General features: G+C 38.0%; 1 protein-coding gene across 6 annotated transcripts in view; it reads right to left on the reverse strand.

Moving 5' to 3' along the window:
* Positions 1 to 14,476, reverse strand: part of CACNB2 (calcium voltage-gated channel auxiliary subunit beta 2) — a 399,597-nt gene that overhangs the window by 186,962 nt on the left and 198,159 nt on the right. The window lies entirely within an intron of this gene.

Here is a 14,476-nt window from a genome sequence, read left to right on the forward strand (position 1 = left end):
TCATCACTGCTTGTTTTCTTCACTTTCTCCAACAAGCCAAGTTCTTTTCACCGTTCTGGCCTTGAAGGGATCAAGATGTGTTAACCGTATCACAGCGGGCAAGGTGGGAAGTGAGGGCTGTGTGAGTGCACAGGGCAGTCAGGAGAGATCCAGATCTCCTGGGACTTCCAGGGGCTGCAGCCTTACAGTCCCAGAGTCTCTGTGGAACAACCCTTACAGAAACCTTCCAGAAAGTTGTTTGTTTGTTTTTTTCTGCATATTTTACCTGCATGTTAGTTGACTCACACATTACAGAGGAGAAAGGAAAATCAGATCAAATTTGCAGAGCTTAATCAGCTGGGCTTATGGCAGATACTTCTGTGATTATAACTAGGGCTGTGTGTCAGCTGCAGCTCTGCCGTAGCATAAAAAAATTAAAATAAAGTCTACATTTATTCAAGTGTTGGAATCGTTTGTGTGATATCATTTATCATCCTGAGACCAAAACATAGCTAACACTAACGCCAAATGGTCAGTTACATATGGAAACCCCATTTTTAAAAAAAGGACAACAGATTTTTCTTTTCGTTGATAACAACTTTTTTCTACCTAGGTTTATACCTGTAAAAGAATAACTACCAGTAATATTTATAAAACATTTTCTACCTAGGTTTATACCTGTAAAAGAATAATTACCAGTAATATTTATAAAAAGTAATATTTATAAAATACTCCAAAATCTAGAAAGCTCAAATAACAAGAGGTGATAGAAATACTATGTTAAGTACCCTGAAACACTTAGAGTGGACACGCTGAGTATCCCTTATCTGAAATGCCTGGGACAGAAGTGTTTTAGCTTTCAATTTTTTTTTTTTTGGATTTTGGAATATCTGCATGTACATAATAAGCTATATTGGGGATGGACCTCAAGTCTAAATACAGCATTCATTAATGTTTCATATACACTTTATACATGTAGCCTCAAGGTAATTTTACACAGTATTTTAAATAATTTTGTACATGAAACAAAGTTTGTGCAAGTTGAACCATCAGGAAGCCAAGATGTCTCTAGCCTGTGTAAGGACTCAAAAAGTTCTGGATTTTCGAGTTTTGGATTTGGAATGCCCAAGTTGAGCTTCAGACGTGACTTGAAGAAAGAAACCACACATGGTTCTATGGTTGTTTTTAGTTTAATTCTCTGAACCCTGCTGACCCCAGTGTAGATTATGCAGATATTTTCAGAACCAGAAAAGCCACTCCCCACGTGCTCTGCCGGACTTCCCGTAAGTCCCCCATTCCTCTGCTGTTGGGCCCGTTGGGTCCTGAGACTCTGCTAAAGATAGTTCCCCCACCTCCACAGCCATAATTGAAAAACAAACACACGAGCAAAAAACAGCAACAAAAACACACATACACACACACAATCACCCTAGCTTTCCTTTCAGCCTTCATCTTCTGTGAGCTCAGCTTCATCCAACATAATTAACCACACCATGACAATGTCTGGCTCCTCACCAGGCCCCACCATAACTGCCTTGGATTCAGCGGCCATGTTTCTCTCTCCAGGACTCTTCCAACAGCTTTCTGACCTTCTCAAGGCCAGCACAAGTTGGTCGAAGGGTGGAGAGTTGCGTGGGGGTTGGGACCAGGCACAATGGGAAGTTCTCATGGGACCTCACCAAGGAGACTGTTCCCAAAAGAGGCAGCAGTTTAAGGGCCCAAGTCAGGAGGGAAAAAAATAAGCTGATGCTTAACACGTGCTTGTGAAATTGATGAATACCTCATTATCATACAGTGCTTTACTATTTTTAAGATTTTCAAATTACAGTTGAGCCTTGAGAACAAGAGGGATCATATATCATTATTGCTCTAAATGCAAAGATAAGCAAATTGACTCTCAGGGATTTGACTTTGGGTGATTTGTCCAATGTCATTTGTGAGAAATCATTTATCATCCCGATAAATGACTTGGCTAATTCAGACCTATACAGGTTTAACCAAGTACTTAACAAGCTACTAGACACTTGCCGCTATTAATGAGTGCCAAGCATTTTCAAAATATTTACCAGAATATGAGTTTGCCCAATGCCTAGCAAGATTTATTGTTTATACTAGAAAGAAAACTTTGCTCATACTGTTTCCTTATAATGCCTTTGGGGAAAAAAATACATAATGGCTTTTGTCAGAGTTCATAGATTAAACAGATACATGTGATGGGCTGGAAGCCCTCAGCTGCCATACAGCAGTATAAGGAAATTTTTTCAGACCCAAACTGTTAATCTAAATTTATCCTCTCAAACTGGATTGCCGTGAATCAGAAATGTCAATAGTTCATAACCCCCCTGGAATACTGTAATCTCTCTTATCAAGCATCTGCTTTTTTTCCCCCCTCAAATTAAAAGTCTTTTTGTGGCTAACTTTACTTTGATGTGTACCTCATACTGAATCAAGAAAGATCAGTGAACTGTAAAGGAAAGAAATACTTAACATATTTAGTTTCTAACAGAAAGTTACAGAATTAAAATAGCTGAGAAGACCCATGTCCTTAACTAAGATTTTTCCAAGTCCGTACAAATGTACGTTTCTACCTAGGTTTCTACCTGGAAAAGAACAACTACCAGTAATGTTTATAAAAGACAAGCTTCTTATCTAGAACTCCAAAATCTAGAAAGCTCAAATAACAAGAGGTGTTAGAAGTACTACGTTAAGTACCATGAAACACTTAGAGTGTACATGCTGAGTATCCCTTTAAGCATCATAAATTTTTAAAGCCCAGTTCTAATTTTAAAACATAAGATCATGGAGAATTAAATTGTAGGCCATATTACTGTATAGAAATCATATTTCTCTAATAAAATATTGTAAGATTTCTTTCATTATCCTTCTTCTGAACAGATCATATTTTCCTGCTACCAGACATATTTCATAAGAAAAAGAAAAAATATTAAAATATTCTATAATTTATAACTTTATTAGAGATGATGTAAGGTATCAATGGATTCAAAATATGCTGACATATTCTGTTCACAGCTTTCACTGACACAAGCATATACATTCCTTCATTTGCCCAGAACATGAGAAAATCCACTATACTAATAATTCCAAATTGTGCCAAATTTACATGTAAAATATTCTCCCTTAAAAATGTCATATACTAGGAAATGCTATGAAGCATGTTTCAGTATTACTTGAAAAGCATTTCTACAATGAAACCTAGGTAATCCCTTGTAATTCCATAAACAATGAAGTACGTACTTTTGAAAAATGAGGTCAAATTAACAGAAACTCTTTCAAAGCAACAAGTAGGTAGCAAAACTAAGTAAACAGGAGGCCTTCGAAATGGAACTCCTGGAATGCTTTTAAACCATGTTACTTGCTTATCATTTACTGATTATTGCTGGTTTCTCTTTTCTTTCTCGATTTATCAATCCCACCGTTCCCTATTTCAGCACTCTTCCATGATAACATGAGTCACCGACCAAATTCCACAACCTAAGAGCTTTCCTACAGTGGTGACATGTGCTATCTTCATAGCCCTGAATGATAAAGCAATTATGTTCTCTCGGTGTTGTAAGAATTAAGGAGACCAGATGCCATGGCTTTTCCTGCTTCACAGAGGAACCCTGTCATGGGATGTGATGTGCAGAAGTCCGCTCAACTCATGTGATCAGAAAGGTAATATGAACATCAGAATATCAAATGTCTTACCCTTGCATAAGGATAAGAATGAAGTCAGCAGAGGCTGGCTTGGATGCAAAAACGTACTTTCAAGTTGCACTTTTAGGTTGAACGCCTATTCAGCTTGGGATCCGCATTGAACACACAGAAGAAATAGACCTGTCAAAATATCATCTGTCAGAGCTCTGCAAACAGGTCAAATATCCTTTTTAGGAGACTCTGAGCAGGCCTTGAGAGAGCAGCAGGAGTGTAGAACATTTGAAATTCTCTATGTCTATATATGTATTTTAAATGTCACAACTCTCTTTCTTTGGTTTACAAAAACTGTCAGCCATTTTGACTTGTTGAATCAAGGAGTTCATCAGGAAAAAAAGCATCTAATAGAAATCACAGTTTGAAAGAGACTTTCCCTAGCTTTGAAAGCAACACAACCATAGAATCTTAAATTAAGTGGAAAACTTTCCTAATTCTCTAATTAAGAACTGATTTCGTTTATTATGCTGAACTCAATTCATTTTGTTTCCTTTTGTTCCAGATTAAGGGCAGAGAGGAAATTATGCAAATACACTGGGTTGGAAATTATTTCTCTCGGCTTGTTCAGACCATCTGGTTTTCCATGGTAGAGTGAAAAAGGCAGAAAATGGTAACAATAGAATAACATGTGTTTCCAACAAAATCCTGAAAAATGCTTTGAAATATCTGGATGTAGGGAGTCATTTTCACCCAGTTAAAAAATATAGGTAGAGGAATGTAGAGAGAGAACAATCATTGTATGTAGCAGCTTACTGTATAGATATAGTATATTGCAGAGTCAAAAAGATCTCTAGCACAGTCTAATTTCACCAAGCACCTTCCTCCTTGCTTTATGATACTTTGTCACAGAATTAATTGTCTTCTAATCTGTAATACAACATGATGATGTGATACAGAATATATTTAGTCCTAAGCCTATATTTGTAAAAGGAACATATTTTACAAATCCCAAGAAAGCCTGATGAGAAATATGGTTATAAACATGCATTTCAGAAAAAAAAAAGAAGAAAAGAAAAGAAAAAGAAGGGGTGCACATGCAGTCTTTATAAAAATATCTTTACTTTGTTTTTATATACATTTCCTTGTGGGAATGATTTCTATACTCTTGTTTTCTCTGAAAAGTAGCTGGCATATAACGATAAACAAGAAACAAGAAAATAAACTTTTTTTATTTAAAAAAATTTCTAACTGATCAGAGTAGAAGACTGACAACTATGTTAATAAAAGTTACTTGTTTAGAGAAGACTAAACATGATTTTTAACTGTGGTGGAAAGATCGTTTGAGCTCAGGAATACAAGGCTACAGCAGACTACGATCGTGCCACTGCACTCCAGCGAGGATGACAGTGAGACCCTGTCTCGCGAACCACCAGCAGCACCAACCAAACAAAATACGGTTTTTTAAAACACAAGTTAATTTTAAGATGATCTTGATATCTGACCTGTGGAGTGATTTTCATTAACTCTGCATAGGAAATAAACAGCTAGCCTTTTGTTCTGCCGTGTGAAGGCCTGCCAGGCCTGGTGGACTCCTGGAGGGCTGATGGGCAATCTCACCTCCTGGGACCTGCAGGGCTCAGGGTCAATGAGGTGCCCCTGAGTGAAGATCCAGGGAACCTAACGCACTACACCTAAAGGAACGCGGGCTGCTCTAGCAGCAGGGGCCATAAGAAAGTGCAGTCATCAGAGGCAAAACAAAGAAAAACAACAGCAAGGCGCAGGCAGTGCTGTGTGTGCTGTGTGCACCGAAAACGCTGCCCTCTGACCCCTGTGGGACCCCACGATGGTGACAAACTTGACTATGCTGAGATTCTTCATCTGTCAACTAGAGATGATCATGTGTCCACTCCACTGGGTTGTTATGAAAATAATAATAATTATTATTATTTGGAGACAGAGTCTCACTCTGTCACCCAGGCTGAAGTGCAGTGGTGCAATCCTGGCTCATTGCAACCTCTGCCTCCTGGGTTCAAGCGATTCTCCTGCTTCCACGCCCTGAGTAGCTGGGATTACAGGTGAGCACCACCACACCTGGAATGAGAATTATTTATTTTTATTTATTTATTTTTTTTTTTTTTTCTGAGACTGAGTTTCACTCTTGTTGCCCAGGCTGGAGTGCAATGGCGTGATCTTGGCTCACTGCAACCTCCCCCTCCCAGGTTCAAGTGATTCTCCTGCCTCATCTTCCTGAGTATCTGGGATTACAGGCACCCACCACCATGCCTGGTTAATTTTTTTGTATTTTTAGTAGAGACAGGGTTTCACCATGTTGACTAGGCTGGTCTCGAGCTCCTGACCTCAGGTAATCCACCTGCCTCAGCCTCCCAAAGTGCTGAGATTATAAGCATGAGCCACCACGCCCAGCTGTTATAAGAATTAAAAAATAATAATAATAACAGATATAAAGCATCCAGCTTCACGCAACATACATGCTCAATACAGGTGGGTTTCTATTAAATTGCACTGTAAGCATTGTGGCAAAATATGCATAACATACAACTTACCATTTGAGCCAGTTTTAAGCATACAGTTCAATGGCACTAAATACATTTACACTATCGGGCAACCGTCACCATCTTCTATCTCCAGGACTTTTTTTTTTTTTTTTAAATCATCCCCAGCTGAAAGTCTGTCTCCATTAGACACTAACTTTCCACTCCCCTCCTCTCCCCGCCCCCCGGCAACCCCCATTCTATACTCTGTCTCTATGAACTTATTCTAGGTCCCTCATATAAGCAGAGTCATTCCATATTTGTCCCCTAGCGTCTGGTTCATTGCACCTAGCAGATTGTCGTCAATTTTAATGGCATTTTGAATGCCAGGTTTATGCGGCTGGAATGGAAAACAGTCCCAGAGAAGTTATGCCAACTTAGTTGCGGAAATTAAACCAATATATATTTTCTCAGCCTAAAAGCAGATATCACATCAACCACTGCACCCATTATTCTTCACACACGCTGTGGTCCATTAACTCAGGTCACTGGAATAAGCTGGAGCTCTGTGAAAACCATTCTTTTTAGGTCTCTTTAGACAAACAACTTGCAGTCACACTTTCACCAACTAGTTGTTCCTGCCACATCCTTCCAAAGTCATATAAAAGCGGTCAAGCAGAGGGTGTATGGGGAACGCCAAATCTTATCGTATGTCCTATGATGTCCTGTGAATGCCTACCCTTCATATCAAATATAAACAAGTGAGGAAAGGTCTGAGGTCTCTCTGTTCTCTTCGGTGGGTCTCATTCTGTCACTAGGGCTGGAGGGCAGGGGGACAGTCACAGCTCACTGCAGCCTCAACGTCCGGGCACAGGTGATCTCTCACTTCAGCCTCCCAAGGAGCTGGGATCACAGGCATACACCACCACGCCCAGCTAATTTTTAAATTATTTGTAGAGACGGGGTCTCCCTACATTGCACAGATTGGTCTCAAACTCTTGAGCTCAAATGATCTTCCGCCTTGACCTCCCAAAGTGCTAGGATTACAGACATCGGCCACCTTGCCTGGCCTAGTTCTGAGGTCTCTTTAAAATACGAACTTTTTATCTGGGCATGGAGGCTCACACCTGTATCTCAGCACTTTGGTAGGCCGAGGAGGCTGGATGACCTGAGGTCAGGAGTTCCAGACCAATGTGTCCCACCGTGCCTGGCTGATTTTTTTATTTTTAGTAGAGATGATATTACGCTTGTAGTCCCAGCTACTCAGGAAGCTGAGGCAGGAGAATCAGGAGGCAGAGGTTGCAGTGAGCCGAGATCATGCCACTGTACTCCAGCCTGGGTGACAGAGTAAGACTCCGTCTCAATCAAACAAATCAATCGTGTGTGTGTGTGTGTGTGTGTGTGTGTATGTATATGGGCTAAATTTGAACTCAGAAAGAGAATATATATACTCTCTCTCTCTCTCTCTCTCTCTCTCTCTCTCTCTCTATATATATATATATATATATAAACTCTTTCTGAGTTCAAATTTAGCCCGTATAACCACCTTGGATGTCCATATTCTAACTATAGTGCCAAGCATATATATCTTAATTAAATCATTTTAAACAGACAGTTGACAAACTTATTCTCTGTCATGCAATAAGTATACTAAATTGAACTGAATTCCGTAACTTCCAAATTTTCAACTGATCTTTTAACCTGAGAGTTCTTTAAATATTTATGTCTATAATATAGAAATTCATGATTTCTCAATATGTGGATGGTTATAAACTTGTTTTTATCTTTTTACGTTATCCAAGTAATTTCCTCCAGAGACCACGATTTAACTTCACCTAGGTACTACTCAACACATATCACATGTGAGCCATTAAAATTTTTGGCAATATCATGAGGTTCCTTTTTTTTCCCCGTATTGTTTTATTTGGGTGGATATATACTTTTTCAAAGAATGCCCAGACATCAAATAAGCATTACTTATTCACAGCCCGCTGTAAAAGACTTGGAAGCTGAGCTGTGCATGACACTCAAAATCTTCTGATATAGAATATAGCCTTGAAAAATTCCTTTCAGGTGTTTATATTGACCATTAAATCTTATTAAAGGAAGTCACAAAAATAGCCATCAACACAGGAAAAATCTCAAGCTCATCGGGTTTCACATTGCAGAAATATCTGTGTTGATAAAAACATGGTCTTGCCAGGCATGGCGGCTCACGCTTGTAATCCCAGCACCTTGGGAGGCCAAGGTGGGTGGATCAATAGAGGTCAGGAGTTCAAGACCAAACTGACCAACATGGAGAAACCCCATCCCTACTAATAATACAAAAATTAGCCGGGTGTGGGGGCACATGCCTGAAAGCCCGGCTCCTCGGAAAGCTGAGGCATGAGAATCTCTTGAAGCTGGGAGGTGGAGGTTGCAGAAAGCCAAGATTGGGCCATTGCATTCCAGCCTGGGCAACAAGAGCAAAACTCTATCTCAGAAAACAAACAAGCACACCAACAAAAAAAACAAAACAAAACACAACAAAACAAAAACAAAAAAGCACACAAAAAACCATGGTCTTGATGTTGAAGGTACACTGCTTAAGTAATTGCTCAGGCTTCAAAGTAAAAACAAAACTAGGAACAGCTATTCTAAGATGCTGTAAGGATATTGTATCACCTATATAGGTTTTTATAGCCTCCCAAACAGAGCAGTGGAGAGATAAGAAATATTGCCTTCAATGTATAGGAGAAAAAAAACCACCAAAAACCAAAAAGCAAGCCTGGAAATGTTAATCAATTTGTTCAACAACTAAGGAGCCAGTGTTAGAAGACAATCTGTTCTTGTCCTTTCAATGCGGTGAGATGTGTCCATCCTCTCACATTTTCAAATCAAAGCCTTTTTCTTCTGTTAAGAAGATCAGGAAGCACAGAATGGGATGAAACAGATGCTGCGAAGAGGGTACTTTTATCAATGATTGTGGCCCTTTCTGACTGCTGGCAGCAGGTCTATTTTGTGTGTTGGTAGCACAGTTGAGGATCTTAGATGTGATGTCATGGGTAAGGCTTTTCAGCTCTCTGATGTCCAAAAAGCCACTAACAGGCCAAGTGTGGTGGCTCACACCTGTAATCCCAGCATTTTGGGAGGCTTGGGTGGGTGGATCACTTGAGCTCAGGAGTTTGAGACCAGCCTGGGTAGCAAAGTGAAACCCTGTCTCTACAAAAAATACAAAAATTAGCCGGGCATGGTGGTGCACACCTGGAGTCCCAGCTACTTGGGAGTCTGAGGTGGGAGGCTGGCTTGAGCCTGGGAGGCAGGGGTTGCAGTGAGCTGAGCAACAGAGTGAGGCTCCGTCTCAAAAAAACAAAACAGGTATCTGAATAAACTCTAAAGCTTTTTCTCCACATTCCAAAATTGAAGCTTAATCTTGGGACTTGTCTGTCTGTTGATTTCTAATTACACAAATACTCTCTCAAGCTAACCTCTAGAGATATCAGGAGAGTACTACAATACAAATCTGAGATATATTTACATGAACGACAGTATTTTGATAGGATAGTATTGGATGGGAAAAGCTATTCCAGAGTTTAATATGTAAAGAGCTACTCCTTTTTTGTTTGGTTTTGTTTTGTTTTAAGGAGCACAGAGTGTTTAACAGGCAAGAAAGAAGGAAGAAGCTCCCTCATACAAAGACAGAGGAGGGAAATCCAAGGTGAGAGAACCCCCGAAGCTACTCTTAATATCAAACAAATAAAAATAACCTTTTAATCTAAATACAGGAAGCCTAATAAAACAATTGGCACAGAAATACAAAGAATATATATTTGCCTTCAGTAGTAATCTACCAAACAGTAATTAAAACAGGGTTGTATAACTATTTATATGAGAAGGAATCATTAATACCTAATGCTGTGTACATTGTGATAAAATTAGTGTATGAATAATATCGGCATTGTCAACCAGTAGAATTTGAAAAAAAGATATCAAAGGCATAGCCAGAGATTAATAAGAACATGCAAACCCACTCACTGTGCAAATCATTCCACATCTAATAATTTATCTCAAATAAGTTATTTAATGGAGCTGAAAACCATACGTTCAAATTTGTTATTATAGATTTATCTATAAAAATTATAAAATCAATTTAAAAGTCCAACAATAAACGACCATTTTATTGGACAATCAATGACAAATCTGCACAATGTTATATTACACTGAAACAGTCATGTCAAAACAAGATTCAAGGAAAAAAGGCAGAATCCACAATTGTCTGAACACTATAGTTACAACTATAAAAATATGTATGCTTGTAGACAAGAATGCACTATAATATGCCAGCATAAAAATATCTGACCAAAGCATGGTGAGATTGTGGAGTATCTGTACAACTACATTCTTTTAATATTTCTTCTACTTTATTTTATTTTGAGATTGAGTTTTGCTCATGTTGCCGAGGCTGGAGGGCAGTGGTGGGATCCCGGCTCACTACAATCTCTACTTCCCAGGTTCAAGCGATTCTCCTGCCTCAGCCTCCTAAGTAGCTGGGATTACAGGCACATGCCACCATGCCCGGCTAATTTTTGTATTTTTAGCAGAGATGGGGTTTCACCATGTTGGCCAGGCTGGTCTTGAACTCCTGACTTCAGGTGATCCATCTGCCTTAGCTTCCTAAAATGTTGAGATTATAGGCATGAGCCACAGTGACTGGCTTATTTCTTCTATTTTTAATAGTAAAAAACTTCTTTGAAGGATATAGCTCTCTTTCACCTCTGTAATCTCAGATCTTTGGGAGGTCGAGGTGGGTGGATCACCTGATGTAAGGAGTTCAAGACCAGCCTGGCCAACATGGTGAACCCTCATCTTTACTAAAAATACAAAAATTAGCTGGGCATGGTGGCAGGCACCTGTAATCCCAGCTATGCAGGAAACTGAGTCAGGAGAATCTCCTGAATCGAGGAGGCGAAGGTTGTAGTGAGTTGAGTTGGCACTACCGCATTCCAGCCTGGGTGACAGAGTGAGACTCTGTCTCAAAAAAAAAAAAAACAAAACACTTTTGTCAATTTTAATAATAAAAATAACTTGCAAATTTAGGTTGTGATTGCACAAAATGACCGTTTCCACAAACTGATCATTTTATGGGGCAAGGTAAAATCAAACAGAATGGCACCTCTTGATGCTGAAGCCAGCATCTCCATGTAGATACATTAGCCCCCATGCCTTATGAACATTATATTTACATACAAATTATATCTACAGAATGACGCAGAAACTTGCAGCCTTAGATCACTATTTGTTTTTTAACATACAGGAATACACAGTCATTTACTTTCTTTCTTTCTTTTTGATATAAAGATAAAGAAGAAGAAAAACAACCCCAAATTACTAGTCTTAGAATACTTAACCACCATCATCTTATTTGTTCTCTCAGGCTTATGCCCATCCAGGATCTCTGTTTTTTTTTTTTTTTTTTTTATTTGTTTTTCCATTTAGGAGTTGCGGACCACTTTGAGAACTGACAGAAGCTAGAAAACGTTCATACACGCAGAGACTGAAATATTTGCACACGGTTTTAGAGCGTTTACATTTGCCTTCTCCTCCCAACCCTGACAGCAGATCCACAGATCTCCAAAGGAGTCACACTTCACAAGGAGGATGTTTACTCTCTCCCCGTGTCCTCCAATATGCAAATAAAAAACCAACTCATCACTTTCCATTACTGCCTTTCACAAATACCACAGTTTGGAATTTCAGAGCTAAGTTCTTTGACTCTTGACTATTGCAGAAAATATAAGAAGGCATACACCTTCCCTTAATAACTCTAGGAACTAAGCTAAGCCATCTATATAATTATACTGTATGCATGTATTCTGATTTTTTAAAAAAAATCTCACAAATATCTTGAAACACAGTTATTATTACTCTTAATTTTACAGATAAAACTGAGGCTCAGAGAAGATAAAATCTGCCAAATCACACCATTATTTAGGAAATGGTTTAGTATTCAATGTCAAGTCTGACTGAAACCAAACACTGGCTTTTAACCACAGACAGAAAAAGTGAAAATTACTGATAATATGTGTGTATGTATATATATATATACACACATATATATATACACACACATATATACACACACATGTGTGTATACATATATGTATATAGATGTGTGTGTGTATATACACATGCACACACACACACAAAACACACACACACACATACCCTGCCCAAATCAGAGAGATCATTGTTATTTGAAGGAAGGGAGGAAAGGATAGAGAAGAAGTGACCATCTGGGTCTAAGAATAATGGCACTCTTATTAAAGATACTATGTTCGAGAGATTTATAATGCAATAAAACCAGAATTTATAAATAAATTGTGGATTTAACACTAGTTAGACTGATTTATATGTATTTGGCTTTGGCAGTAGAAAGTAATTATGACAAACTGCATTGGATTATTGATTTCATTTTAATGCACAATGAGAATTAAATGAGTAATTTCTCAATGTGTTTTCTATATTTGGGGTTTGGAATGACTTTAGAAGGTAATGAAATAAACTGAAACTGATATAAAAACTGAAATCATACTTGCATTAGAACTAATATAAAGGCCACACAGTTTATTCAGCGTTCTAAAAAACCATCCCATAATACACATACGAAAACATATAAATATACATATATATACATGTTTATAATTTAAAAAATTTTCTCCATTTATATTACTGTCCAAACTTGAAAGAAACATTTCTGTCATTATTGGAGAACTTTAAGACTGAATTGAAAGGGCTGAATGGTTATAAAGACTTTGTAAAGAGTTATTTTAAACTTATTAACCATTCAAAAATCCAAGCCTCCATGTATTTATAAGCCCTATTCAAGCACAGTCATTAGTTAAAATAAGAAGTGGCCAGGCCATAGGAAACAAAAAGTCTATTTTTAGGGAAGAAGTAACTTAAAAGAATAAACATCCCTGTACAGATTCTCCATAATATTTCAAGACATACTAAAGTTAATCGTAGGATAAAGTCTTCATGTGATTATTATTGTTTTGTAGACGTGCATCTTGCTACGCTGCCCAGGTTGGTCTCTAGCCTCTGCCTCAAGCGATCCTCCCACCTCACCCTCCCAAACTTGTGGGATTACAGGTGTGAGCCACCCTACCTGACCTCATACCTATTTAAAATTGTCATTCTTATTAAATAATTGTGACCAGCTCTGTGGCTGAAAATATTGAAAATGGCCAATGGAATGTATTTGGCAATTGGCATTTTAGGTTATACATGTTTTCCTAATCCAAAGAATTCCTCTACAGGAAAAAGTATAGCAGTTGTTTCATGTTTGATAATAATTCTTAAAAAGCAGGCAAGTTTACAGGAAATGATTTCCGATGTCCTCAAACAGGTATCCAGTGATTTCTAAATTGGATGCAAATAGCATTTGCAAGTGTACGTGACACATCTAATGCCCAGAAATTGTTTATAATTAGCATATACACTGCCAGGTTTGTCAGATCCTAAAGTAACAGAACTGTGGCATACAATACTTAATGAGGGCCAACTCAGCAAGTGAAATTCTGTATCTTTAGAAAACTTAAATTAAAAGCTAATAAAAGAATCATCAAAATCACACAGATTAAGCAAAGTATCTCAGTTTCCAGTTTTATACAATACAAAACAGAAGAGATGACCACGAAGTTATTTCCTAGCAGGCATTTTTTTCTCTATCATACTAAATTTAGTATAGGTTGGAACAATTAGAAACAAAAGTAGTTAAAAATAATTTTTAGACAAACTATTAATTTTAAAATGACACTTTCATGTCCTATTTGCACAGATATTTGTAACTTTATGATTTTCATTTTTAGAGGCTCTGGTTTAGTCTCAGGTTCAGGATTTTTTGTGCATGCTTTCATCCTTTCCTAGAAAGGCACCAATAAATAATAATATGATCTTTTCTTTAAGAGTTCTAAACCAAATGCAAAGACCTAAACAGCCAGTCGCCATGTGGCAAAGCTTTAAGTATTTTAACATTAGACTCTCGTGTCTCTATTTTATTAAATTCAAAATTTCTAAAGTGATGAAGAGTGAAAAAATCTTAATTTGCAGCAACACAGCAAGTCAAACCATCATGATTTACACAGCAAAGTCCAACCAGTCATGATTTTCACAGAAAAGTCTAATCCCCATGATTTACACTTAAATTCAAACCATCATGATTTACACAGAAAGGTCTCAGACAAACACAAAACTCAGTGGCTAGCCTGTCAGAGTGATACTCAAGACAAGTGCTTGTCTAGAGCTGGAAAATGCATTTTCATTTTCCACTAAGTTTGTCTGCACTGGGACTCTCTCTCCAAGCTACTAAATTA

The sequence above is a fragment of the Saimiri boliviensis genome, chromosome 8 (genome assembly GCF_048565385.1).
Source record: "Saimiri boliviensis isolate mSaiBol1 chromosome 8, mSaiBol1.pri, whole genome shotgun sequence".
In the NCBI taxonomy this organism is placed as follows: domain Eukaryota; kingdom Metazoa; phylum Chordata; class Mammalia; order Primates; family Cebidae; genus Saimiri; species Saimiri boliviensis.